This window comes from Saimiri boliviensis, chromosome 2 (genome assembly GCF_048565385.1).
Source record: "Saimiri boliviensis isolate mSaiBol1 chromosome 2, mSaiBol1.pri, whole genome shotgun sequence".
Classification (NCBI taxonomy): domain Eukaryota; kingdom Metazoa; phylum Chordata; class Mammalia; order Primates; family Cebidae; genus Saimiri; species Saimiri boliviensis.
Window position 1 is genome coordinate 198973583 of NC_133450.1, and position 26890 is coordinate 199000472.

The 26890-nt window shown below is 39.8% G+C and overlaps 1 protein-coding gene and 1 pseudogene across 1 annotated transcript in view; one reads left to right on the forward strand and one right to left on the reverse strand.

Moving 5' to 3' along the window:
* TMEM38B (transmembrane protein 38B) overlaps positions 1-14573 on the forward strand; it is a 330972-nt gene extending 316399 nt beyond the window's left edge. Inside the window, exon 8 of the transcript XR_012516658.1 lies at positions 14558-14573. The gene's annotated coding sequence lies outside the window, so the exon portion shown is untranslated. The remainder of the gene's footprint in view (positions 1-14557) is intronic.
* A 3974-nt stretch (positions 14574-18547) lies between these two features.
* On the reverse strand, positions 18548-25055 carry LOC101036506 (large ribosomal subunit protein uL3 pseudogene; annotated as a pseudogene).
* Between the last annotated feature and the right edge of the window lie 1835 nt (positions 25056-26890).

Below are 26890 nucleotides of genomic sequence, written 5' to 3' on the forward strand. Positions count from 1 at the left end.
CCATTTCTTTTGTTGTGATGATTTAGAAACAAGTGTTTTACTGTTTTTTGTATGTTGTATGAATGGCTTCAAAATCTTTGTCTAATGAGGTAATATATAAGTAAATAAACAAAAATAGAATGAATTAGCCTTGTTAGAACAACCTTCGAGTGAGCAAAGGCAGGAAATTCTGAAACTGACTTCAAGCTTTTTTCTCATCTATATAAAATTCCACAGCTTAATTTCTTAACTTCTACCACCCTTGAGAAATGCACCGTGAATGGAGACAACATTCAAGAAAAAGCTAAGAGAAGTGGCCATAGCGTACGTCTGCTAACCTTGTGCTCTTCTTGTTGGCAGAGTGTCAAAGACTAAGAGCACAGAATTAAATTAAATGTGAACATTTCAGAGAGATCTTCCCCTGGATTTCTCTCTGGGCTTTAAATTTTTTTTTTATTTTTTATTATACTTTAAGTTCTGGGATACATGTGCAGAATGTGCAGGTTTGTTACATAGGTATACATGTGCCATGATGGTTTGCTAAACCCATCAACCCATCATCTACATCAGGTATTTCTCCTAATGCTTTCCCTCCCCTACCCCCACCCCCCAGCCCCTGACAGGCCCTGGTGTGTCATATTATCCTCCCTATGTCCATGTGTTCTCATTGTTCAACTCCCATTTATGAGTGAGAATATGCAGCGCTTGGTTTTCTGTTCCTGTGTCAACAAACATGAAAAAAAGCACATCATCCCTGGTCATTAGAGAAATGCAAATCAAAACCACAATGAGATACCATCTCATGCCAGTTAGAATGGAGTTCGTCAGAAAGGCAGGAAATAGCAGATGCTGGAGAGGAAGTGGAGAAATAGGAATGCTTTTATACTGTTGGTGGGAGTGTAAATTAGATCAACCATTGTGGAAGACAGTGTGGTGATTCCTCGAGGATCTAGTACCAGAAATACTATTTGACCCAGCAATCCCATTACTGGGTATATACCCAAAGGATTTTAAATCATTCTGCTGTAAAGACGTATGCACATGTATGTTTATTGCAGCACTGTTTACAATAGCAAAGACTTGGAACAAACCCAAATGTCCATTGGTGATAGACTGGATAAAGAAAATGTGGCACATATACACCATGGAATACTATGCAGCCATAAAAAAGGATGAGTTCATGTCCTTTGCAGGGACATGGATGAAGCTGGAAACTATCTCTGGGCTTTCTAACTTCCTCAAGGCAGTCTGCTTTTTTTTTTTTTTTTTTTTTTTAAGTATTAGAAACAGCATTAGATTTTAAGGCCAAATAATAAAAAGTTTCTTGCTGCAACTTTGAGGACTCGGACCTGACCTCTCTGACTTTCTGCAAAGAGGAAAAATTAATAACTTTACAGCATTAATTTGGATATCAAGTGAAAATGAAGGTGAAAGTGCTATGTAAATTAAGCAAATCTCATTACATATCATGATGAATTCAGGATTCTTTATAATTTCCCCCCCTCACCATTTGTGATCTTATTACACAAATGCTCCCAACCCATACCCAGTGGCCCCTGGGCACCAGCTATACCTTCGCCATGCCAAGTCTGTGATCAACTCCTACATAACCTTTGAAGTTCAACTAAAAAAATCACCACCTCAATGAAGTCATAGTCCCACCATTCACAATGTGCATGCTACTTTTTCTCTATTCTCGGTCCACACTTGGTTTACACCATTAATGTAGCACTTGTTGTATTGCAGTTGGTTGTTTCCTGCTCGCCACCTCTCAGTGCAGCCTCTCACTGGCAGGAAACTCTCATTCACCTTTAAATCTCTAGCACACTGAGGCACATCCAGCTTCCAGATGTTAAAACAAATTGCAAACTAAACATGGGTCTTGATACCTTTGAGCAGAGAAGAAAGTTTTCTAAAAATCCATCTGTACCTTAGATACATTTTGTGCTGTGAAAATGCAAGTTGATAAAAATGAAATGCCAGACAATAGCACTGAAATGGACTGTTTCTTTTATGACTATCAAACGGGGATGAGTAGATGCTCTCAATTTCCTCTGAAAACTAAAAAATATTTATGACTTCCAAGTCTAAGACCACATTAATGCATGATTGGAGCACTGGGGACATTTTGTGTTAGAAAGGAAACAAGGCAGACTGGACAGTGGTGGGGACAGCAGAGCAGAGAGATTTGGAGTTCAGGCTGCGGCGGCAACTAGGTAAGCAATTTAATTTCCTTGTGTTCCCACATTTGAAAAATAGGGAAAATGATAGCAACTACCACTTTGGTTTGTTTCAAGAATTAAGTGAGATAATACACGAAAAACACAAAATATAGTGTCTGGAACATGGCAAGTGCTCAAAAAATGTAATTTCTTCTCATAATTGAATCGCAACTTCATTTTCACGTAGAAGGTCTCAATAGTCCCTGAGCTTTCAGAGTTCCGACAGCTCAATTGTTGTCTTCCTCCTTTCTAAGTGGACCCATGTGCTTGCATTGTGTGGGAAAGATTGGAACCTCTGCTGGGCTGCTGTGGATGCCACAGGAGTGATGGGGCCTGCAGGTGCTCTGACTGAAGGTACATGATCTAGCATCGCTCTATTCATACCTCATCAAAAGCATGAACTCATATCTGGATGCAGCGTCTGGGGAGCAGCATTGACAAAGAGGCCCGTGTTCAGAGACTTATTTCCCTATCTGTACCAAGAAGGTGACAATCTCTGTGTTACATAGTTTCTGGAAAGAACACATGATAATAAAGTATGTTAAGTTGCCTCATAAATAAAAATAGGGAGCTGTCTCTATCTTTGTTATTTAATAATAACAGACTATGGCGGAATGTAGTCCCATGGACAACATGGGACTTGGATGGCTATCCACGTTATACTAGTAATAGCCATCAAGCCCATGTGTGGGGAATAGTCCCAGACATGGAAGAATTGTGAGAGAAGATACATTTCAAGGATGTCTTTCAGCACTTTGTGCTAGGTGTGGATTTTATCCAAACAAAAAGAGGGGAGAAATTCTTCTCAGCTACAAATGAAACTTGGAGTAATCTCTCCCAGTTGACAGGGAACCACTATAACCTCTGCTGACCTAAAAGAGCTGCTCCTTGCATTATGGAAGGTTGTCACAGAAATATTGCATTCACTTAGCCAAGGAAGCTGCATCAGCGTTTTAGAGGATTGCTGAACTCAACTATTTAGAGAGTCTTATGTCTTCTCCCCGACAGGATACCACAGCGGTGGTGAGGATGAGAGGGAACAAGACTGTTCAAGCAGGGGCCTGGTGATTTAAACTCAGCCCCTGCTCACTTTGATAATGGGCATCAAAGCAGGAGGGATCTTGTTCTAATTTTGAGTGTTCTTCATTCGGGAAATAGCTGTATTCATGATGATTTGTGTGCAAGGCAGATTTTTAGAATCAGATGATTTAAAAGCTGTTTGGGAAGACCACTATTTGAAGGAATTCATTGAGGACTCGGAATCTTTTTGTGATGGCAGTTTTAGGTGCTTTGTAAATTTGAAGTTTTGTAAGTTGGATTGTTTTTGAATGGTGGGCAATACTAACAAAAATGTGCTTGTTTTAAGCTTTACTACATTTCTTATAAACATTTGCTTGCTCATATCACCTTTCCTTTGAACTTTGTGAAGTATTGCAAAGTTCTGGATTTCATTGAAAATTAATTCAATTAATGTAGCATGGATAGTTTGCTCTGCTTCAAGCACTGTGTAAATCCAATTTTTTGGCATATTACAAAGAAAAGGGGTTGGAAATTGATCTTTATTTCACATATCTACAATATTCATGTCTCTCAAATATTCTCTTGAAAGGTAGAGCTAGCTTTTAAATATTCACAAAATGTTTCCATGATATAGCAAAGGAATATGAGGTGTTTATTTAAAATGACTTAATTTAATATATTGGGAAATGAATTTGCCTATAAGCTTTGCCTTGTGCCCCCATAAATGGAGCATCTATACCTGTTAATGTTCTGGACATTTCTATATTCTTTGTCTTATTTAATTATCACAACAGATATTAGTCACTGTGCTTTACAGGTGAGGATCTGAGGCTCAGAAAATTTAAATGAATTGCTTGATGCCAGCAGTATGGTAATTTGCAGATCTTGGACTTAAAAGTGATTCTTTTAAGATTTATGTTCTTTAACATAATCATGTAAACAGTGAGCAAAATGAACCAATGGTTTGAATCAAGAGTGAAGGATATTAGAGTAGAAGGAAGGATTTTAAATTAGGGGCTGAAGATATAGTCGGCAAAGAATGGAAAAGCTTCTTATTATGGGTATCATAACCATATGGCTACCATTTATCAAGTGCTTACCATGAGCCAGGCATTGTGCTAAGTGTTTCTTATTAAGACTCACAGAATTCCCAGGAAGTACTCCTTTATCATCCAATTGTACAGATGAAGAAATTGAGGAACTGAGTTTAAATGGACTTGCCTCAGGTCATCCAAGTTAATAAGCAGAAGCATTTGGACTCAGTCCTATTTCTATCTTCCTCTAAAGCTCATTCTCCATCTATAACACTCTGCCACTGACCATCCAAAGTCTTGAAATGTGAATGCTTTTGCCTGTTAATAACCACTTGAATTTAGGCCCCAGTCTCCAGATTGTCACTATCATAAAAGGCCACAAAACCATACAACAATGTACTTTGAAGCCTAAAAGCCAACATTTTCTTAATAGAACCAAAAAAAATCTTTGATGCTATTAAGGTAGTAAAAATGTAGAAATTATCTTCCCTAAGATGCTGCAGAAGCTTAAAATATGTCAAGATAGCTTTTTAAGGATATATTTTTATAAAAATTATAAGAACACAGTTAAAATAGTCAAGAAATTTTATATAATTTACAATAGAAAACAGCCGTCTTCTGCCTCCAATGCACATTCTGTTCCCACCAGTTTCCACTTCCAGAAGCAGCCACTTAACGTTTATGTTTGCCTCGATGTTTAAAATAAAATGTATATATTGTCATTTCTTTTTTTTAAGGTATTGTATTAGTTTATTAGGGCTGTCATTACAAAGTACTGTCAAGGGATACTTGGGGTATTGCTTCGCCAGCTGGACACCTCTGTGGCTGGTGGCACCTTTTGCCTGAATATTGCTCATGCCCATTGGGCTCCTTCTCTCTCAGTGCAGCAGGCTGCACTCAGCTCATGCTGCCAGCCTGGATCCCACACATGCCAAGGGTGAGCCAGGCATGGAGTAGTCAGAGGAGTGTTAGTGAGCATGGGGTCCAGCCACTGCACATAACCAGGCATGCTGGCTGCTGTGATGGGGTAGACAGCTCCAGGCTTCAATACATGTACTGGTTTCATGCAAGGCTGTGCTGGATCAGATGTATTGCACATGGCTTCTGTTGTGGGCATCTGTATCTGGACAAGGGGAATGCAGTGGCACCCGGAAGCTTGGACATGCCAGGAACCACAGATCCCCAAAGAGGGTATTATAGACCTGGACTGGGGAGCCCCTAAGTCTGGGATCTCAAAGGTGGCAGCTCTTCTCTCCTTGTCACCCACAACTTGGTGAGTGGGGTGGGTGAGTGTGTTTCAGCCTCGTTTGTGTTACAGATCTTTTCCTGGGTCCCAAGTTCTTGTTCTGCATCCAGGAAGAATGAGGTAAGTGGACAACTGGAGCATGAGCAAGTTGAAAGGGGTTTCATTGAGTGACAGAACTGTTTTCAGAAGACCTGAAGTGGGTAGCTCCTTTCTGCAGTGAGGACATCCTGTCAAGTCTGCAGCTCTCAGCAGAGAGGAGACCCAGAGTGGGCTACTGCCCACTCTATTGCAGCAGCTCCTATTCACAGGCAGATTGTCCCATTATCTTTGCAGCCCTCAGCAGAGAGGAGACCCAGAGTGGGTAGCTCTTGTCCATAGGCAGGTCGTCCTGATATCTCTACAGCTCTCAGCGGAGAGGAAACCTGGAATGGGTAACTCCTATTTACAGGCAGGTCATTCCAACATCTCTACAGCCCTCAGTGGAGAGGAGAGAGACCCAGAGTGGATAGCTCCTACCTGCAGGCAGGTTGTCTGGTCATCTGCCTGAGTTTAGCTGAATCCACAGTTTTTATGGGCTTCGGAGGGGAGGAAGTTACCTGATGATTGGTCCATGGGTGGGCCCAGAAAAAGCACCATAAGTTCCTATTCCAGTCTGCAGAACTGGCAGCCTGGCCCCCAGGCTTCAGGCTGTCTGTGGCTTGAAGTTGTGGCTTCACTAGGTAACCACCCCTTTCCACCTAGGAGCCTATCTGCCTTCTGCCACCAGCTATATGTCATCCATGGTGCCCAGGCTGTTCATGCTGAGGACTGCCTGCACCAGACCCCCCTCAGCTCACCCTCAGCCTTCTCTGATGCTCCTTGGAGCCCAAAACTTGCAGGGGGCCAAGGTGGCAGGGGGCTGGCGTGTCAGTACCACCCTGATTATGTACACACCTAGCTGGGTCATGATAGCACCCAGGCTCAGCTACAACTTTGCTCCAAAATTGGAGCAGGCACCAGGAGCAGGGAGAGACCATGCAGTCATTTCTGAGCCTGTGGGGGTAGGAGGGGCTTCCCTGGCCCCCAAGAATGCAGGAATGCTTGGGTCTGCAGCTGTAGCTGGGTGGCTGCTGCTGTGCCTGGGAGGGTATGGCTCCAGCACCTCCAAATCAGAAGTGGGTAGGGCTCCCACCGGCTCTGTGGGGCACATGGCCTTGACTGTACCTCCCCACTGCAGCCAGTGTCATGCAGCAGCCACTCCAGACGTGCCACTGCTACCATCAGTACCACAAACTGGGTGGCTTACACAACAAAAATTCATTGTCTTACATTCTGGAGGCTAGAAGTCCCAAATCACTTGTCAGCAGATTGGGTTTCTTCCAGGGCTGTGAAGAATAATGTTCCATGTCTCTTTCCTAGCTTCTGGTGGTTTGCTGGCAGTCTTTGGTGTTCCTTGCCATTAACCCGATTACTGCCTTCATCTTCATGTGGCTTCTTCTCTGTGTCTTCTCCATGTGGTCTTCTCTCTATGCATGTCTATTGCCATGCCCAAATTCTCCCTTCTTATAAGGACACCAGTCATATAATGACCTCCTTTTTATTTGATTACCTCTATAAATATCCTATTATTATTATTATCATCATCATTATTTTGAGATGGAGTATTGCTCTTGTTGCCCAGGCTGTAGTGTAGTGGCACAATTTCAGCTCACTGCAAATTCTCCCTCCTGGGCTCAAGTGATTTTCCTGCTTTAGCCCACTGAGTAGCTGGGACTATAGGCACCTGCCACCACGTCCGGCTAATTTTTGCAGTTTTAGTAGAGATGGGGTTTTACCATGTTGGCCAGGCTGTTCTCGAACTCCTGACCTCAGGTGATCTACCTGCCTAGGCCTCCTAAAATGCTGGGATTACAGGTGTAAGCCACCACTCCCAGCCAAATATCATGTTTTTAATTAGGGTCACATTCTAAGGTATTGGGTGTTAGGACTCTAATATATATTTTTCTGGGGCCATAATTCAATCATAAAAGTTATCTTCCATTGTATTCTTACCATAAAATGTGAGGATTTAGTTATTATACTCTTTACATCTTCCTTCCATTCACTTTCACTTCTCCTACCTTCTGAGAATAATGTTTTTGTTATGTCAAAGTTCAATGATTACCTTATTATGACTGTACAAATATTATTTACATCTGAGTCATGTCATCAGTTTGATTAAATTTCTTTTCCTGTGCACTTGGTTTTCATGGAATTATTAATGGGTTTGTATTCTTGTTTGCTTAGTTTCCTGAGCCAAAAGAGATCAGCTTCTAGACTATAAAAGGTATTTTTGCCAGGCAAAAAGAAAATAAGGGAAATGAATAGAAATACGGGCAAAGGTGTGAACAAGTAACTAAAAAAACTGATGATTAGCAAGCAGATGAAGAGATGCTCTAACCCACTGGTGATTAGAAAAAGGAAAACATCAAAATATTACTTTACTCCTCTCAGTAAAGTCAGAATTGAAAAGCTGGATAGTGCTAAGATTGGCAGGTATATGATAATCATACAGTAACTGCAAAGTACCATGATGGAAGTGCATATTGGGGCAGCAATTTGGGGAGCACTCTGCCACCACATAGTCAACTCTGTCACACCTCAGGATCTCCATCCTACAGAAATTTCCTACTTTGTTTGTGACAGCTGGAAATTGGAGACAATCTAGTTGTTGATCAATAAGGGACCAGGTAAATGCATATGGTGGATATACATTAAGGAATTCTTACGAATTAGAAGCAATGAATTAGATGTATACACAGCGCCATGGTTTAAATATACCCCTCTGAAGTTCATGTGATGGAAACTTGGTTTTCAATGCAGCAGCATCGGGAGGTGGGGCTGAACAGAAGGTGTTTGGTTTATAGGGGCATGCCCTAATGAATGGATTAAGGCTATTATCAGGGGAGTGGGTTTGTTTTTGTGGACTAGGTTCCTTATTAAAGGATGAATTTGGCCTCCTCATGCTCTTTCTTGTCTTCCCTTTGCCTTTCCACCTTCCACCATGGGATGACGTAGCAAGAAGGCCCTTGCAAGATGCTGGCCTTTGCACTTCCCACTTCCCAGACTCCAGAGCTGTAAGAATACATTTTTGTTTATTGTAAATTACCCAGGCTGTGGTATTATGTTGTAGCAGCACAAAACACACTAAGACACAACAGCAATATGGATAGGTTTTAAAAATGCTGGGTAAAAAAAGCAAAAAAAAAAAAAAATAGATATTTAGAAATACCACATGTGTAAATTAAAAATGTACACAGATAATATAATACACATTTTAAAAGAACTCATAGAAATGAAATATATACTTGAAACATATCAGGGTGTTTGCCTGTATGGGAATGGAAATAAGGAAAGAGACATAAATAAATAAGAAAGGGGCTGCACTAAGACTGACGCTGGTAAGCCAGAGTTTGAAAAGTATGATTAACTCTACCATCTGCACTGAAGTCTAAAAACAGATTCAGTGTTTACATAATTATGACTAAATAAACGTTATTTACACTTTATACATGAGTCATATAGTGTATTATAATTACATTTTCTTTGTGAGAGATTGGGGATATTACAGCTTTTTTTTCACTTTGCTGCATTTAATAATGGTTCCATTTTTTTTGGTTTAATTTGTGTTTCTATGAATGATTACTAATGCATCTCTAAACTCTTTGCCAGACATATATACCTCCTCCCTTTATATTCAAATTCCTCAGTCTGTTACTGTCATACTTTTAGTGACATCCTTCTTGTCACCTGCTCAGGAATGATTGCATCTGCACACAACTCATTTGTGGAAGCCCTAATTCCCAGTGGGACTGTATTTGGAGACAGGAGCTCTAAAGGTAATGAAGGTTAAGTGAGGTCATAAGGGTGGGGCCCTAATTCATAGCACTGGTGGCCTTAGGAGAAGAGGAGAAAGAGACCACCCCCTCTCTGCCATGTAAAATACCTGGCAAGAAGGCAGTCATCTGCAAGCAGGAAGAGAGCCCTCAACAGAAACTGACCCTTCTGGATCTTGATCTGGGACATCTAACCTTTAGAATTGAAGGAAAATAAATATCTGTTGTTTGAGCCATCCAGTCTGATTTTGTTACGGTAGCCCAAACAGACTAAGATGTTGGTACCAGCAAGCAGGGTGCTGCTGTAACAAATACCTAACAGTGTGTAAGCAAGTTTGGAACTGGGCAATGGGTAGATTCTGGAACTGTTTTGAGGATCAAGCTAAAAAGCCTATATTGCCATAAAGGAAATATTGGTAGAAATAGGGATGAAAAAGGCAATTCTGGTGAAGACTTAAAAAGAAAGGAAAACTGGAGAAAAAAGCCTTTACCCTCTTAGAGACTATATAATCATGAACAGAATGTTGATAGAAATGTAGATATTAAAGATCATTCTGGCGAAGTCTCAGATGGAAAGGAGGAATAAGTTATTGAAACTGGAGGAAAAGCAATTCTTCTTATAAAGTGGCAAAGAACTTGACTGAATGGTATTCTAGTGTTTTGTGGAAGTATAATTCATGTGTGATAAAATGGGATATTTAACTGAGGAGATTTCTGAGCAAAATGTTGAAGGTGTGGCCTAGGTACCCTTGACTGCTTGTAGTAAAATGAGAGAGAGAGACAGAGAGAAGCTGAAGAAGAATTGTTAAGCAAAAAGGAACCAAATTTGAAGACTTAGAAAATTCTCAGCTATACATATTACAAAAAGTGAAAAAGTTTGTTCTCAGGGAAACATCAAGGGTGTGGCTGAACAACCATTTGATAAGAAGATTAGTATGAATGTAAACTATACATTTAATCAGTCACTATAACAGAACCTAGGAATAGAGATGGCATTGTATGAGTAGAAACACTGCCAATTTAAACTGAAGTGAATAAAGAAGAAAATAATGAAGAAAGGCTGTTGGGCTTCTTAGATTCAATAGGACTGGACAGCAAAGCTATTTTGGGAACATGTGCTATTTTTCAAGAATAGGGAAGAACAACCCTCAATTTTCTCCCCTCTGGTTGCTCTCTTCTCTCTCTCTCTCACTCTCTCTCTCTCTCTGAAAATCCTGTTATTTGTATACTAGGCCTCCCAGATGTGGCTCTAATTTTCTTATCTGCCCCTCTACCTGCCCAATTTCTACCCTTTTTCTTTATTTTATACTTTTTGGGAGCTTTCCTCAACTTTATCTTCCAACCCATTCACCGATTTTCATCCTGCTTACTTATTTTTAATATCAAATCTCTCATTTTATACAAATTGGTTTTTTTTAAAAATATCTGCATATTCTTACTTTATCCTGACAATATTTTTATTTCTATGAAGATGCTAGTTTTTGGAAATGTTTTCTTCTGTTCTCTGCATTATTTTTTTTCCCTGTGATTCTTTTACTGTTTGTTGTTTTGGTCTTTTTCACGTTAGAACCTTTCCCTCAAGTATCTGATGATGTGGGCATTTTTGCTCAGAGTGAGATACTACAACCTTGGAGGAAATGATCATTCTGTGAGCAGATGTTACCTGTTGAGTTTCACTGGATGATGATCTGGCAGGGCTGTGCAGGACCAATGCAACTATGAGCAACTTTAGGTCTTTTTTATCCAGTTGAGCACTTTTTTCAGGTATCAATCTTCTGATCTCCCTTCTAATGGAGATATTCTTGTTTCTAGCATTCTTGTTGCTGAGTTTGGTAAGAAGACTGATCTCTGCATTCAATAAGTAGACCTCACCTAATCTTTCAGTTTTCAGTATGAAATCTCCTTCAGCTCTGCTAAATAACCCTAAGACCAGACAGAGTATCTGGTTCAACCTCTTCATAGAGTATACACCTAGTCGAGAGAACCCAGCTGCAGCTTCTAATCCAGACTTTTCAGTTAAATCTTTTGTTGTTGTCCTATCCGCATCCCAACTTTCAAAGTATGGGCAACATAAATTCCCGAGCCTCTTTGGGTTCTTTCACATACATAGGGTTGGAATGTACAAAAAGCATTTTTGCCAGTGACTTCCTTTCTTTGGAGGATGATTATTAAGTCTGGACTTTTAAAAATCAAATTTAGGATTTACAAAAAGTGAAATTTCTATACAAGAAAGATCTTTGTGAGAACAATAAATATAAGCACTCTGTTGGAATGGAGAGATCTCTATTCACCACCATGATAGAATTTCACATATCCTATTTTTTCTTTTTTCTTTTTCTCCGATCTTCTTATTTTTCTTCTTCTTTTTTTGTTTCTCCTTTTTTCCCTTTACTTTTCTTGCTTCTTCTCATCTTTTTTCTCCATTTATTTATTTATTTATTTGCTTAGTTTTTAAAATTCTCATTGTCTTCGTCCTGCTTTTCCTCCTCGTTCATCTATATTCTCCTCAGGATTGTCAACGTCTCAGTTGCATGAATTAAGTAGGATATAGTGCAGAGGCTTTCCAGAGTTAGGAAAAATAGTGGCTTCCATTTTTGGGGGGAGCTTACATTTGCAAACATACATTTGCAAACCTAAGGGTGCTTAGGACCAACTTGGAGAGAATTCTTAGGCAAAATCTATGGACTTCTGTTAGAATTGTTATTTTCCAAAGAACTCATAGGTGTCAATTATGAGATTATGACTACAAAGCGGTGACCTCCCCTGGGACCTCCAACTCATTTCTTATAGGGCACCGAGAGCCCAGCAACCACTGCAACTTTGTATAACTTTCCAACCTCAGACAAATCTGAACTGATGACCTGAGGGTGAGAGGCTCTGTATAACTTGATTACATTTTTTTAAAAAATTCCATTTTTCTTGTGAAAAGACACCTTCAGAACACAATTTCAGTTTATCTCTGCAATTTTAGACATCAAATAGCTTATTTTGTTTAGTTCTATCTGGGTCAAAGAACATTATTAAGAAGAAAAATGTAGAAAGTATTGGTTTTGTAACAATTCAGTATCCAAACTGAAGGCTCTAATAAACTCACAGAAATGTTCTTGCTTTGAGACTTTTTAGAATTCTAAAGAAAAGATAAAAATATTATGTAGGACTAGGGTGCCCTACAATGTACTCTAAAAATTAAAACTAAACAATCAACAGATTTTGAATGATAATATGCCAGAATCCTTTTTTTTTTTTTTTTTTTTTTTTTTGGTAAACAGTATAATGTAGGCTCCTGGTGTCATGAATATGCCATTTTAGTATTTTATTTCTGTGGGATATCACCTTAGAATCCAGAGTGTAGATTTTTCACAAACAGGAAAGAAATAAGAATGACTCCTTAACTTCTTTATTCATGTAAGAATCTGTCAACTGAGATGTTTGCTCCATTTCTCAGTGTAGACAAAAGACATTGGATCTTATTTCAGGGCCCCAGGATTAGAACTTCATCTCCAGATATTGTGAGGCTGCTTCATCAAAACAGACACACAGAAATTTTAAAAACTGGCACAATGTAATGAAAATGAGCACACTGTTCTGTTTTTTTTTAAGTAGATGGAAAAAAATCAATATTTTGTCTTCAAGTGCTTACACCTATGCAGGAAAGAGAGGTGAAAAAACGAATTGTTCCATCTGTAATTTCAAGCAGGGAAAATGAGTTACAAGCATATCAGCAAAATACAGACAGAGATAGACCCAGCAAAGCAGAAGGAAAATGACTAACCACCATTTCCCCTTATTCCCATAACTGATTGGATGTAAACAAAACATTCTCTCCCAAATAAGAGGCAAAAAGTCTGACACCGAGTAGTGGCTACTTCTCAAGATATCTTTGTCAGCAAGACAGGTTCAAGTCATGATTTCACCGTTTCTATGATTGACGTTGTTACGGTTCTTGGAACAGTTACCATGGTAACAGAAGGGCCTTGTATGTATTTGAAGTAATTCACCTGACCTACTGCTCAAAATGAGGGAGGGCTGAGGGCTAGTATTTCTCCCAAGGATTCCCCATGATTTGGCCAGTGTAAACTGTAGTCTTGGCTCTGAGCTGAAGAGGCTGTCCAGGCAGTGCACATGAGGAAGGATGAAAAAAATAGCAAATTCCTGCATCTGCCAAGACAAACTCCAGCTTGAAATTTTCCCTAGGGATTTATGATGTTGTCAGTAGCCTCTGGTGTTTTCTTCTTCCTAAATATGGACTCGATATTTGCCATTTCCTTCCTGATATTTCCTGTGGAGGCCCACAGGAAGGATGCTTCCATCGATTTGTAGGAAGACATTTGTGTCCCACCTTTGGATCAGAGAAAAAATGGTGAGTAAGAGAGACTGAGATTGAGAGAGGGAGACATGAAGCAAGCTTATGGCAGTTGAATCACAGTCTACCAGAAGTGGTACAGATATCTGAATAATATTAAAAATCAGCCAGTGTGTCACAGCCCTTTTAAAACAGAAAACAAAACTCAGGGAGTCATGACTATCGCAACATCACAGCATCTCTTCGACTCTGACACTGGTCAGATCTGTCTAAGACCCCAAAATGCACCACATTCTCCCCTTCACTAATGTATTCCTCTGGACTATTCCATTCCTGATCTCTACATCAGGATGCTCCCATTTCTTTTCATTCACAAGACTTAATTCAAGAAGGAATGCTGGCAATCAGTCTTTGTTGCTGCTCTGGATGATTTTTCTTCTAACACTCATCAATCTTTTTTTCCCCTTGCAGAGCTCAGGCGGCCACTTTGGCCATTTCTTTGCCATCCTCATTGCTGCTATTGGTTGACCTTTGGGATCCTCTTTTACTCTTCTTAGTGACCTTAGCACCTGACTCAGCATTTTACTTCCTGACTTCTCCCCAACCTTCTACTCAAGGAATTCGACTTCACACCAGTAATTCTTCTAACACATTGGTTCTCTCCCTTTCTTAGACCTCTCAACTCTTATCACCTCCATGTGTCCTCTCACCAAAGTCACGAGGGTAAAAATAACTGCATTTTGATCTCACTTTCACCCCAAACTGAGATGCTTTCTTTCTTACCACAACTTTCTTTCCTTTCACCTGACACACTCTGACTTTCAATCAGCATTCTAATGATCTGTATTGATACGGTATGGCTGTGCCTCACCCAAATCTCATCTCATCTTGAATTGCAGGTCTCATAACCCCCACGTGTTGTGGGAGGGACCGGGTGGAGACAATTGAATCATGGCGGCGGTTTCCCTCATTTTGTTCTGGTGATGGTAAGTTACTTCTCACGAGATCTGGTGGTTTTATAAGGGGCTTCCCCCTTGACTGGGAGGGCAGTCACTCTTCTCCTTCCACCGTGATTTTGCGTTTTCTGAGGACTCTTCAGCCCTGCATAATTGTGAGTCAAACCTCTTTCCTTCATAGTTTACCTGGTCTCGGGTATGTCCTTATAGCAGTGGGAGAACGGGCTAATACACTACAATGCCTTCAAGCTTGGGAACCATTCTGTGTTCTAAGAGACATGTCTTGTTCTCCTGGACATTCTTAGCTAGCACGGTTACTATGGTTAATGAGTTCAGCTTTCTTTCTCAACAACAGTTTGGGCCTTCTCAGAACCTACACACTGAGTTGGATATGCTGTAGCTTATTCACTCATAAAACATTGAATAGCTGGCATTCTCTTAGGTACTAGGGTTATGGACCTGTTCTCTGTTTTCCTGGAGCTTGTTAAATAGTGGATAAGCCAGATAATAAATATAAACGCAAAAATATAGACTAAAGTGTTAGGACGAAGTGAAGAGGATGCTGTGATGATAAAAAGTGCTTACTGAACGCTTATATGGACCAGATACTATTATAAGTCCTTTATGCGTTTTTATTCTTTTAACCCTTCCAACCAGCCTCTGACTAACTACATTATGTTTTTTCCCATTTTATGGTGGAAAACTGAGTTAGAGAACGATTAAATTCACCTGCCTAAAGGTCACACACGTGTTGGAGCTAAGCTTTGAAATCAGTTTCCTTAGTCTACCTTCTTAACCACTAACTTCTGGCTTTAGGGCAGCAGGCATGGTATTTTCATAGACAAGCTGGTCTTTGAGAGCTCCTTTGAGAAGAAGGGATTTAGCTTGAGCCTTCAGGAAAGAGAAGCCCTCCATACTGACATAAATAAATGAAACAGCCAGGAAGTAGCATTTCAGTGAGAACAAGTTGCATGGAGACAGGCCTAAGTGTTTTGAAAATGGAAAGAAGGTCAATATGGCTAAACCACAGATGGGCGAAGAGAATGGCATAGGATAGGGCTGGTGGAGAAAGCTGAACCAGATCTAAGGCAATTTTGGCAGATTACAGGATTTGTACTGTATTCGAAAAGCCATGGGGAACTGGAGTCAACATTCAGTTTTGGAATCTCTCTGGCAGATATGTGGAGAATGGATTCGGGGTAAATACAGACATGGGAACAACTGGAAAACTTGTGCAGGACTCCGTTCTAGAGATCACTGTGGCTTGGACTGTGGTGGTGGCACTGGGGACGAATAAAGGTGGCTTTGTTGTTAGACATGCTTTGGGGGGTAGGACCAGCAGAACCAGGTGATGGGTTGATGTGGGAAGTAAGAAAGACAGCAACAAGGATGAGTGTCAGGTCCCTGAGTCAAACTAGATAACTTGTTTTCACTGAGCATATGAGGCCATGCAGCAGCCCAAGCCTCTCTTTCATTTACCTTCTGAATCATCATACATCCTTTCTCTCTTTTTTCCCATATCAGGGAAAGTTGTCGTCTTCTTCTTTCTATCTAGCATCTCAAGCTGCAAATTGTGAGCCCCTTTTCCTGTCATCTTTATGGTTTTGCTTGATCTCTTATCCTCATTCTGTCATGTATTTTCAAGTTTTCCTCTCCTGGTGTCCTTTTTTGCTTATATAACTAACTCAAGTTTTATCTGCTCTGAAACATAAACCCTTCTTTCAATGTTAATTATCTCCAGAGTTGTTCCCACAGTCCCTGCCTTCCTGTGAGAACAAGCTGTTTTAGTAAGTGGTCTCCGGCTGTCTTTTTAAACTCTTTATGGCTGTTTCTCAGAACGGATGTTCTCACCTTGATGTCTCATGAGCTAAGAGTGATGTAGGGCCATCCTGGGTGCTATCCAGCCATGTGATTTATCCAACAGTTCCAGATACTTTGCCCCACATCATATTATTTGCTCTATTCCTGCAGCCTTTCTTGGTAGCAACTTACCAAAAGGCAAACATTGCCTGATGCAAGCACTTTGAGAAAGAGCTAGTGCTTTCTTCCTTGTAATTTCCTTTTTAGGGATCTCCTAGAACCTAGGATTTCTAAAGTTCATTAAGATGAGCATCACCCTGAGTTCTGTGTCACTTCCACCCCTCATAAAATGCATAGACAATTAGGAAGGTTTTCCATTGACAGGAATAATATAGTGTGACCTCTTTTGATATGGCAAAAATATTGGCCATCTCAGTCACATGACAAAACACCTAAAATCAATTTTAAATACTCAGTGTTGAGTGGTCATCCAAATAGCATTAAATAGTTGGTATTTTTAAGCATCTTGTTTATTCAAAGCAGGTAAGTCCATCACTCTCCCTCACAGAATATTTGCTTTGATGAGCCAACTAGTCTAGCTGTTGAATGAAAGGAGACCAAAGAAAGAGGCAGAAGGTGGGCTTTGGCACTTTTGGAAGGAATCCAAGTCTCATAGAATAACGGGGAGGAAATACTGGGGAGGCTTAACAGGCAACTTAATCAGCCTTGGCTTCTTTTTTTGATCTGTTCCCCCAATTTGGCTGTATGCACTGCTGAATTGTCTTCAAACATTGAGTTTCCACACTCTGATGTATAATGTTCCCTCCATACAGATTCCCTTCTCTGGTTTGCAAACTGTTTATCCTACAAGTTCTGCTTCCTATGTTACCTTCTCTATAAAGCATCCTCAGTATCCACAGTATACTGCAGAGTTTGGAGTGTGGTTCCTGGAGCCAGAATGCCTGGATTCAAATCCTGACCATGTCTCTTATCAGCTATGTGATCTTGGATAAGTGACTTGACTTCCCCATGCCTCAGCTTTCTGATATGCAAAATGGAAATAATATTTCATATTGGGATTGTAATGCTTAATGAGCTGGTACATGTGAAGTATTCAAGATACTGTCCGGCATATAGTAAGTGCTTGGTCAGTGTTGGCTAGAATTTTTCCTCAGGTAGAGTTATTCATTCCTTCTTTTGGACACTCATGGTATAATCTTCCATGATAATGCTTATCACAGTGGTGATTATTTTGTTTATATGCCTCTAAGATATGGGCTTGCAGAAGATCAAAACAACATTGTTCTTTCTGTCTTGCATAGTTTCTCGTGTGGTACATGATTTGTGGTACAGTTTCAATGAATGTGTATTAAAATAATGAACTGAGAAGTTTTGTGGTTCATTTAAAGATGAATTAATAAGGGACTCAAGGTGAAGCCATTACTAATTAAATCAGCTATAGTGATTAACCAAATTACCTAGTCATTTGTAGTTTTGCAGTTTTAATCTTTGACTACATTATGATCAAATCCATATGTACTATGATGAAAGAAGTGAAGTTCTGTTGAACATTATCTTTGTGCTGTATGCTTTATATATCATAATTAGTGATCTCCTTTAAGTTATTACCATTTTACAGTTGAGGAAAGATTCAGAGAGTTTAGTGATATATCTAAGGTAAAAATAAATATGTATATAGGGGCTGGGTGCGGTGGCTCACGCCTGTGATCCCAGCAGTTTGGGAAGCGGAGGCAGGTGGATCACCTGAGGTTTGGAGTCTGAGACCAGCCTGACCAATATGGAGAAACCTTGTCTCTACTAAAAATACAAAATTAGCTGGACTTGGTGGTGCATGCCTGTAAGCCCAGCTACTTGAGAGGCTGCAGCAGGAGAGTCACTTAAAACCAGGAGGCAGAGGATGTGGTGAGCTGAGATCGTGCCATTGCGCTTCAGCCAGGAAAGCAAGCAAAAACTGTCAAAAACAAAGAAACTAGTGAGTGGCAGGCTGACGTTTCTAACCCAGGGAGTCAAACTGTAGACTCTGAAGTATCTGGCTTTTTTGTTTACTTTTTTTTTTCCAGTGGAAAATAAGTTGTATTGAGACCTCACCAGCTGCAAAATCTGTTTCTGGCATTAAGCTGCATCTTCCTTTGCAATTCAGTCTTTCTTGAGTGGTCCCATGAATGCTTTCTTCTCCTCTATGGTCTGGAATCGGCCATGGCCAAACTTGGGGGTGATGTCAGTGAACTTAAGGTCAGTCTTCTCCAGAGTCCCCTGCTTGGTCTGCACCAGCAAGGACTTGTGGAGGGTGAGCACTTACTTCTTGGTTCCCACCACACAGCCTTGCAGCATGACAAAGTCACTGGGCACTTCACCATAGTGGACAAAGCCACCCAGAGGGTTGATGCTCTTGTCAGGTCATGGCCGGTGGAGGCACTGTTTTGATCAGCTTGCTGTCCTTGGTAAGGTAGCCCTGGCCGATCTCAGAGATCTTCTTGATCTCAGTGCGGTGATGGTAGCCCTTCTGCCCAGCGCGAGCCACAGAGAAGGCCACACGGACAGGATGCCATGCCCCAAGGCAGGCCACCTTGTGCAGGCCTAGGTGGGTCTTGCAGGGCTGTTTTTTACTTTTTCATATTGTCTCAATGAACTTATTTTTTTGTTATTGGTTACTTTCTATCATCACCTCTACTCTGTCCCCATTTAGAATTTTATGATTTAGCAATAAATGCCCTTGGGCCCCTGAGGCTTATGCCTTATTTCTCATTTAGTATCTTTTCCCCCCACCCATGGAAAGCAAACCATTGTGCTTGCTTTGTCAGTCATTGGTAGTCTAAAAATAGTTTTGTAACTGGATAAAGGAATTTGGTTATGAACAGAGTTGAAGTGTTCAGTTCAGCTTGATAAAAATTTCAGACTTTAACTGTCAGCTCTGTTTAGCTTCACAGTCCTCTATCGGTATGGTATAACCTCACAAGCCACAAAAAAGAGCTCTCCCTGAAGGATCTGTTAGTCATGGAGGAAATAAGACCTTTTTGCTTCTAGATTTTCCAGCTGTACCAGCAGGTTCAGATTGGACTACCCTCAGAGCAGACTCCATGCATCTGAGTGGTGAAACTCCCTTGGTCCCCATACAGAGAAATCCTCATTATTGAACTTTTCTCTTTCCTGGCACTTCCTTCCTGAACAATTTCCCAACAGTGTCTGTCCTCTGCTCCCAAGCTCTTTCTAACCAATGCATGTAGTTCCTTCATACTTTTGGATTTTGATTTTCCCTGAGATCTTTCAGCCTGGAAAACATTATTCTATCTCCTCGACCTCATTTCTCCAAACTAGGATTCCTTACACCCTGTATCCCTCCTGCCTTGCAGAATATTTCAACTATTCAGGCTGCCCAAGCATTATTTCTATCAGTGATGAATTTGGTTTCTGCATACTTTCTTTCCACATTTGAGAACTTAGTTGGAAAGCAAGTCAGGTCACCATGCCATTAAAGGAATTTTGTTTTTTTCTTCTCTTTTTAGTTATAATGCTTTGATGACTGAAAAACATTCATAGCTTGACAGCAAAAACTTGAGGGTAAATTTCCACTATTACTAAGGTATCTCTGCTTCAAAGTGTCTGGTAGGTTATGTAGATTACCCACTTACAGATAACAAATATATAATATCTTGGGGGCAAACAGTCATCTAGAAATTAAGCGATGGACTTCTGTGCAGAGCTCCTTTCTTTTTTCACCAGTTTTTGAATGGTGGCAGATTTTCAGGTGGCAAAATCAGCTTAAAGAATTATAGGCACTTTCTTTTCTTTTATGGACTCTGCTGAAATGTTGAGTAAATAAGTAATTATACAGCTTTCCCATCAAGGGCAAATGGCAATGTGCTCCCAACTTACCTTCTACCCTTGTCCGCCTCCTACATACAGCAACCAGAGTGACTCTGTTAAGGTATAATACAGATAATCTCACTCCTCTGCTCAAAACCCTCCAAGGCGCAGATTGAGGACGTCACCCCCATCTCCTCTGACAGCACCCGCAGGAAGGGGGGTTGCTGTGGTCGCCGTCTGTGAACAAGACTCCTCAAAATATTTTCTGTTAATAAATTGCCTTGATGTAAACAACAACAACGCCACCCTCCAGTAGCTTCCCAAGTGAAGCTAAACTCCTTAGGAGAGCTCTCGAGATCATCTACAATCTGGCCCCCATCTGACTTTATCTGGTTTTACTCTCTTCTTTGATCCCTCTATTCCATACACATCAGATGCCTTGATGTTCCTTGGACTTCACAGGCTTTCTTTTGCCTTAGGGTCTTTGCAGACTTTTCCTGGATCTCTCTCCAGTATTCTTTTCTCTCAATTCTTGTCAAATCTTGATGTTCTCTGTGGGAGCTTCCCTGATTACCCTATTTAAAAATCACAAACCCCAGTGTTTTCAAACATTTTATACTTTTTCTCATCTATCATAGCACTTATGGTGCTTACTTAAATATTTTGTTCCTCTTTCTCCACTAAAATAGAAGTTCAGCTTGGGCAGAAATCTTGGCATTTGTTCATTGTTTTATTCACAACCTCTAGAACAGTGTCTGGCACATGGTAGGTACTCAATAAATATTTGTTGAATGAGTAAGTGGTATGGCCTGGAATTTTGGCGTTTCTTTTTTTTTTTTTTCCTATTGATTTCACTGCTGTCTCTTACGAGCTATACATAAGGGCATGATGTGTGTTCTCTCTCTCTCTCTCTCTCTCTCTCTCTCTCTCTCTCTCTCTCCTTGAGGAGTTTGCCAGAAGTTTGAATCTGTCACAAAGAACTGGGCAACATCCAGATCAGAACCCAAAGGATTCTCTGGGGAGCAGGCCCTTGGTGTTTTTCTTTTTAAATTTTGGAATAATTTTAGATTTACAGAAAAGTTGCCAGATAGTACAGAGGGTTGCTGTGTATCCCTTATCCCATTTTCCCTGTTTTTTTTTTTTTTTAAATAGTTTATGAAGGTACGATTGCCATACAAAAAGCTGTACATATTTAGTGTTTATAACTTGATGAGTTTGGAGATAAGTATACACCCATGAAACCATCACCACAATCTATGCCATAAACCTATTCATCACCTCCAATTATTATTATTAATTTTTGTGGCAAGAACACTTAAGATCTATCATCTTAGCACATTTTCAAGAACATAAAATATTGTTAATTATAGGCACTATGTTGTAAAGTAGATGCCTGGGATTTATTGATTTTGTTAATTGAAACTTTGTACACTTTGATTAAATATCTCGTCTTCCAGCTGCTGTCAACCACCATGCTTCTGAGTTTGATTATTTCAGATTTATTACATAAATTGTATCATGTAGTATTTGTCCTGTGTCTGATGTATTTCACTAACTATACTGTCCTCCAGATTCATCCATGTTGTCACAAATGGCAGAATTTTATTCCTTTTCAGGGCTGAATAATGTTCCATCATATTTATATGCTATATTTTCTTTATCCATTTGCTAATGGATGGGCATTTAGGTTGCTTCCATGTCTTGGCTATTAATGCTGCAGTGAACATGAGAGTGCAGATATCTCTCTGAAACCTGTGCCCTGTTCTTTACATTCCTTTCTTTTTTTATATTTCAGTTTTTCCTTTTTACAACAATCCCACATGTAAATGGCACTTGAATTCATCCCAAATAATCTCATTTGATTTTCACATCAATCCTGTAGACAGAGAAGGAAACCAGCAATAATTGAGCATTACTTTGTACCTGGATGTGAGCCAGGAACTTTCATAATGGTTATTTCATTAACACATTAACCCCAGAACAGGGGTATCTTTAATTCTGTTTTACAGATGGTACTTGGAGAGTTGGTGTCTGGTAACATGCCTCAGATCACACGGTCACTCAAACCTCCGAGCAGACTCCAAGCATCTGAGTGGTGAAACTCTTTGTACTCTTCTAATTTTTACTCTTCTATCTTCTTTCTTCTATGCTCCCAAAGCCTCTTTTATGTGGGCTTGGTTTCATTTAAGTCACATTTCAGTTTTGCTTCTCCCCTAGAGACTTTTTGGCTTTAGTAAGAACAGGTTGTAGCTTCTTCATTTTAGTCACTATTTGTCCTTGAGCATGAACCCAGGGTCCATAGCAGTCAGACACAATTTAATGAGCTGCAAAATAATAATAATAATAATAATAATAATAATAATAATAATAATAAGTGAACTGCTTAGGATTTTAGCTCATCAGAAGAAAGTTGCCTCATCAATTCAGGGCATAGTACATTGCAGAAATGAGACTGTCTTCAACATTTGGCTTGGCGCGTTGACAACGAGCACCGGGGGGTTTATTTGGGAAGAGTATTGAAGGTCTTTCATCCTGTGCAGGAAAGATTAAAACTCTTTCAAGACAGAATTTGAGTGAGTTCTCTGAAAAAGAAGAGGTGATTTGGAGAAGCCAATCTGTCCCAGCAAAAGTATATACAACTTACAAAATCTAATTCAGCCAAGTTTTCTCTGTTGGCAGCATTTAGGACATATTCTCATCTTATAATCAGTCAGTCCTGAGAGAACTTCTCAAAGTAAAAAAAAAAAAAAGTCCCCAGATTATCCAAATAGTAAAGTTTGAAAAGCAGCCAAAGTGAATCGCATTTTTCCTATTATTACCACATGTGCTTCCCTGCATGCCCCATTTCACAAAGAGCAGAATAACGGTACACTGTCTTTCTATCAGGAATGCAGTGCCACATCATCCCATTGGCATGGTGTTCCAGAGCAGAAAGCCACAAGCCTGTGACTTTCCTCGCACAGAGTTCCCATCTTTACAGCTTACTTCATTCTCACTCAGCTCATGTACTTGAAGTTTTCTTTTTACCCCATGCAAGCTACATGTGTTGCATTTACACACAGTGAAAGGACTTTATTTTTCATCTGAGTAATTTCTCTTTAGTGCTTTCAGGATACGCCCATGCAAACAAATAAAATGTTTTGCCACCCAAAAGAACAGTTTTAGAAAGTATTCAAGTGCAAGTACAGTTGGAATAATCTTTTATGGGGAGCCAAAGCCAGATACTGAGTGTGTAGAAAGATTTTGATTGAGCTTGCAACAGCATGGAGGCACGGGGCATGGTACAACATACTTAGTGACTTATTTGTCATATAGAGAAGCAACAACAAAGAAAAAAGAGCTGGACTTTTTCCAGCTCTTTAATTTGCCAGCTATCTGGTTTTAGAGTAGGAAATATCGGGGTTACAAATGTCACTCGTCTTCTATTTATTATGTGACCTTGGGTGTGACATTTAACCTCTCTGAGTCTCATTTGCCTTATCTGTAAACGGGGTGGTCATCTCTTCCTTATAGAGTTTTGTAAGGAATAAATGGCACTGCATAACCGTGATACACATAGCATATTTCTTTCCTCCCTTCACAATTACTTCCTACATTGACAGCTTATTGGTCCTCTGGGTGTAACTGGGTGGGTTTTTCCTTCCCTCCCACTTTATAATCAAGTTAGCTCATTCTCTCCTCATTCTTTCTCCTTGAAGCCACGCTTTCAGCTGTGTATCTGGAGTGGATATGCTACAGGTTAAAATTCTGATTAAGATCTCAGCATTGAAAGTTGCATAACAGTCCAATGTTAAAGTTAATATTTACATTGCACTTTAACATTTAAGGAAGATTTTAAAATAAGTCAACTTGTTTGATTCTCAACATTATTCTGTGAACCAGTTATTAATATTCATTGTTATTTCATCTTCCAGATGAGGAGGTAGGGGCTCTGAAAAATTAAGGGAATTGACTAAGGTTACACAGTTGAAGATACTGGAGTAAGCATGGGCTTCACCCAGTGCACCTAAGAGTAACATATGATACTTTTCAGGTACTGACTTTACCTCTCTCTTCTGTACTCCCCATCTCCTTGCTACCACTGGCTCTTTTAGTACCCTTGTAGTTCTAGGATTCCCTGAGGACTCTTTCATAAGTCCCCACAAGCACATCCTCTTAGCTACTGCTTCGTGTTGGCCATTTTTGATCTCTCTAGATTTGGTTTATTTTGGTGAGATCTGTTTCCTGAATTGAAGCATTGTGAAGGTGCCTCCGTGTTGCTATGGCTGCAGGTGTCTGCCATCAAAGGAGCTTATATTGAAGGTGCAGTTTCATTGTGCTCCCAAAGTCCCTGGTGCTGCTGCTTACCATGTGCCGCCTAAGCCATGGAGATCCTGATCACTGTACCTCTGTCGTTAGACCACCCAAGTGGGGAGAAAACTTTTCCCTGTTTTGTGTCAAGCTCCTTTCCTTGAGCCTCAAAGCAGTACTGCCTTGCCCCTCACCCCATTCTAATGGCTTCTGAAGTTTAGTGAAACAGTACTTTCAGTTTTACTCTAGTCCCTCTTGAACGTCCCAATAAGATTTGGCCAAGGAAAACATAAATCCAAACAGCAGATAAGGTATTCACCTTGGAATCATCCTCTGACTTCAACCACTGATCATTAACGATATGTCTGATAGGCTATTTCTTATGTTTCAGTGAGATTTTCCCTCTGAGTCTCCTTAGTCCCACAAGCAAAAAGGCTACCTTCTGGTGTTCCCTACTTGTCTTCAAATGCAGCTGAATCATTTGGTGAGCATAGCTTAGGTCCATGCAGGAACCACTGCCATCCATGTATTACCACAATGATATTCGGGCTTTTGGATTTCAAAGACCAGTAACACTTCAGAGATAATTTGCAGAAACAACATTGAATTGCCAAGTGTTTCTTTGGCCACCTGAGGAAAACAGCAAAAGAGAAAACCCAAAACAATAGCCACTTACTAAAATCATACAGAAAGAGCTGAACTTTTGCCAGCTCTTTAATAACAGAAAGAATCTTCACACCAGAAAAGTAGGAAAGATATTAACACCAAAATAAGGGGTCAGTCTTTTATTGAATGAATAGCTTTATTAAGAATCCATACACTTTCATTCTCCCATTTTGCTGCAGACTGTAAAATATTTGTTGCAGTCTGGCATTTTAGAAATGCTATATTGCTTCATTTGCTATTCACAACAGTGTGAGGTAAGTTTTACGGTTGTCCTCATTTTACAACTGTAGAAACTCAGGATCAGAGGAGTTGGGCATCTCACATAAAGTCACAGAGACAATAAGGAGAGCAGTTAGAACTTAAATACAAACCCTGCACTGCCAAACATGTCCTTGTTAGGTTGATCAAGCTGCTAAAGATGCTGGGAATACTCAACTGGAATTAAGTCTGCTCCCATACTTATACTTTTTAAAGTATTTAAAATAAATCACTTTAAAATGGATAATTGCTTATTTTTCACCAGCATGTTCTTTTGGCCACATATTTGTGAATAAATGTGCACACATATATATAAAAATTATCAGTCTGAACAATGTTATAATTGGTGTGCAAATTCTTTTATCTCTATAATCTCTGAAGAATCTGCTATAGAAAACATTATGGAATTGTTACTGTAATTCTAAGTGTTGCAAACATCTAGCTGTTTCTCTTTGTATGTTCACACAGAAAATGGGAAATTATGAAATCTTTTTAGACTTTATTTTGCTTACCTGTCTCTTTTCTTCTCCACCTCATTCTTCCTACATCTTCATTTTCCCCTGACTTTTTCTTTGAGATTGTGACTGTTGGGTCAGTGGAAACATCTTCCGGGAATAAGTTTTGGATGAATCCCCAGCCTCAAGGTTTCCTCATGCTGGGGTGTCTCCTTTTATCCCAGTTAATTTTCAGTTTATATCAACCATGAACACGAACAAAATGGTTTATTTTTGGTGGTATTGGGCCAGAGGGATGGAGAAAATTATAGGGAGGATTCATGGCTTACATGGATTTAGTATTTGACATTTCTGCTTTTTATGAATGACTCTGGAGGCCAGTGCTCTGGAGCCCCTTGTAATTTTTCTAGGACTGCTCAGCACCTATATTTTAATGATTTTGTTGTTTATGTTTATCACGTGGTCTCATAGAAAGTCAGTATTTGGATCTCAAAATCCCTCCCCGTTTTGTAGTTGAAGAAAACTTGGCAGAATATACCTTGTAGACATATGGAGTAGTCAAAAATTGGGGTATTCAGAAGTCTTGGTCCCGTTCTTCTCAAATATAAAGGTTATATGATATATTGGAGCCTATTTCCAAAATTACGTTGAAAGACCTCCTCTTACTTCACGTTGTTTCTGGAATCATTTGCATTAGTTCTGAAGCATTTTTTATTCTTTTGAAGCTGAAATCTTAAAAAAAATCTTACTTGGTTTGCACATTTATTTTTGACTGGAGAAAGGAGAATTTGGAATCTAGAAATTTAGGAGAGTGGAACACAAGTGAGTTCTTTAAGTGGAAATTGTTTTAACTTTTCATCTTTATTAGAACTTGCAGTGATCATGATACAAATATGTTAATGTTCTGTCTAACAATTACTTATTTCACATGACAAGGCTGTGCTGAGGAAAAACATCTCCTTGAAGCCCTTTGATTTTCCAG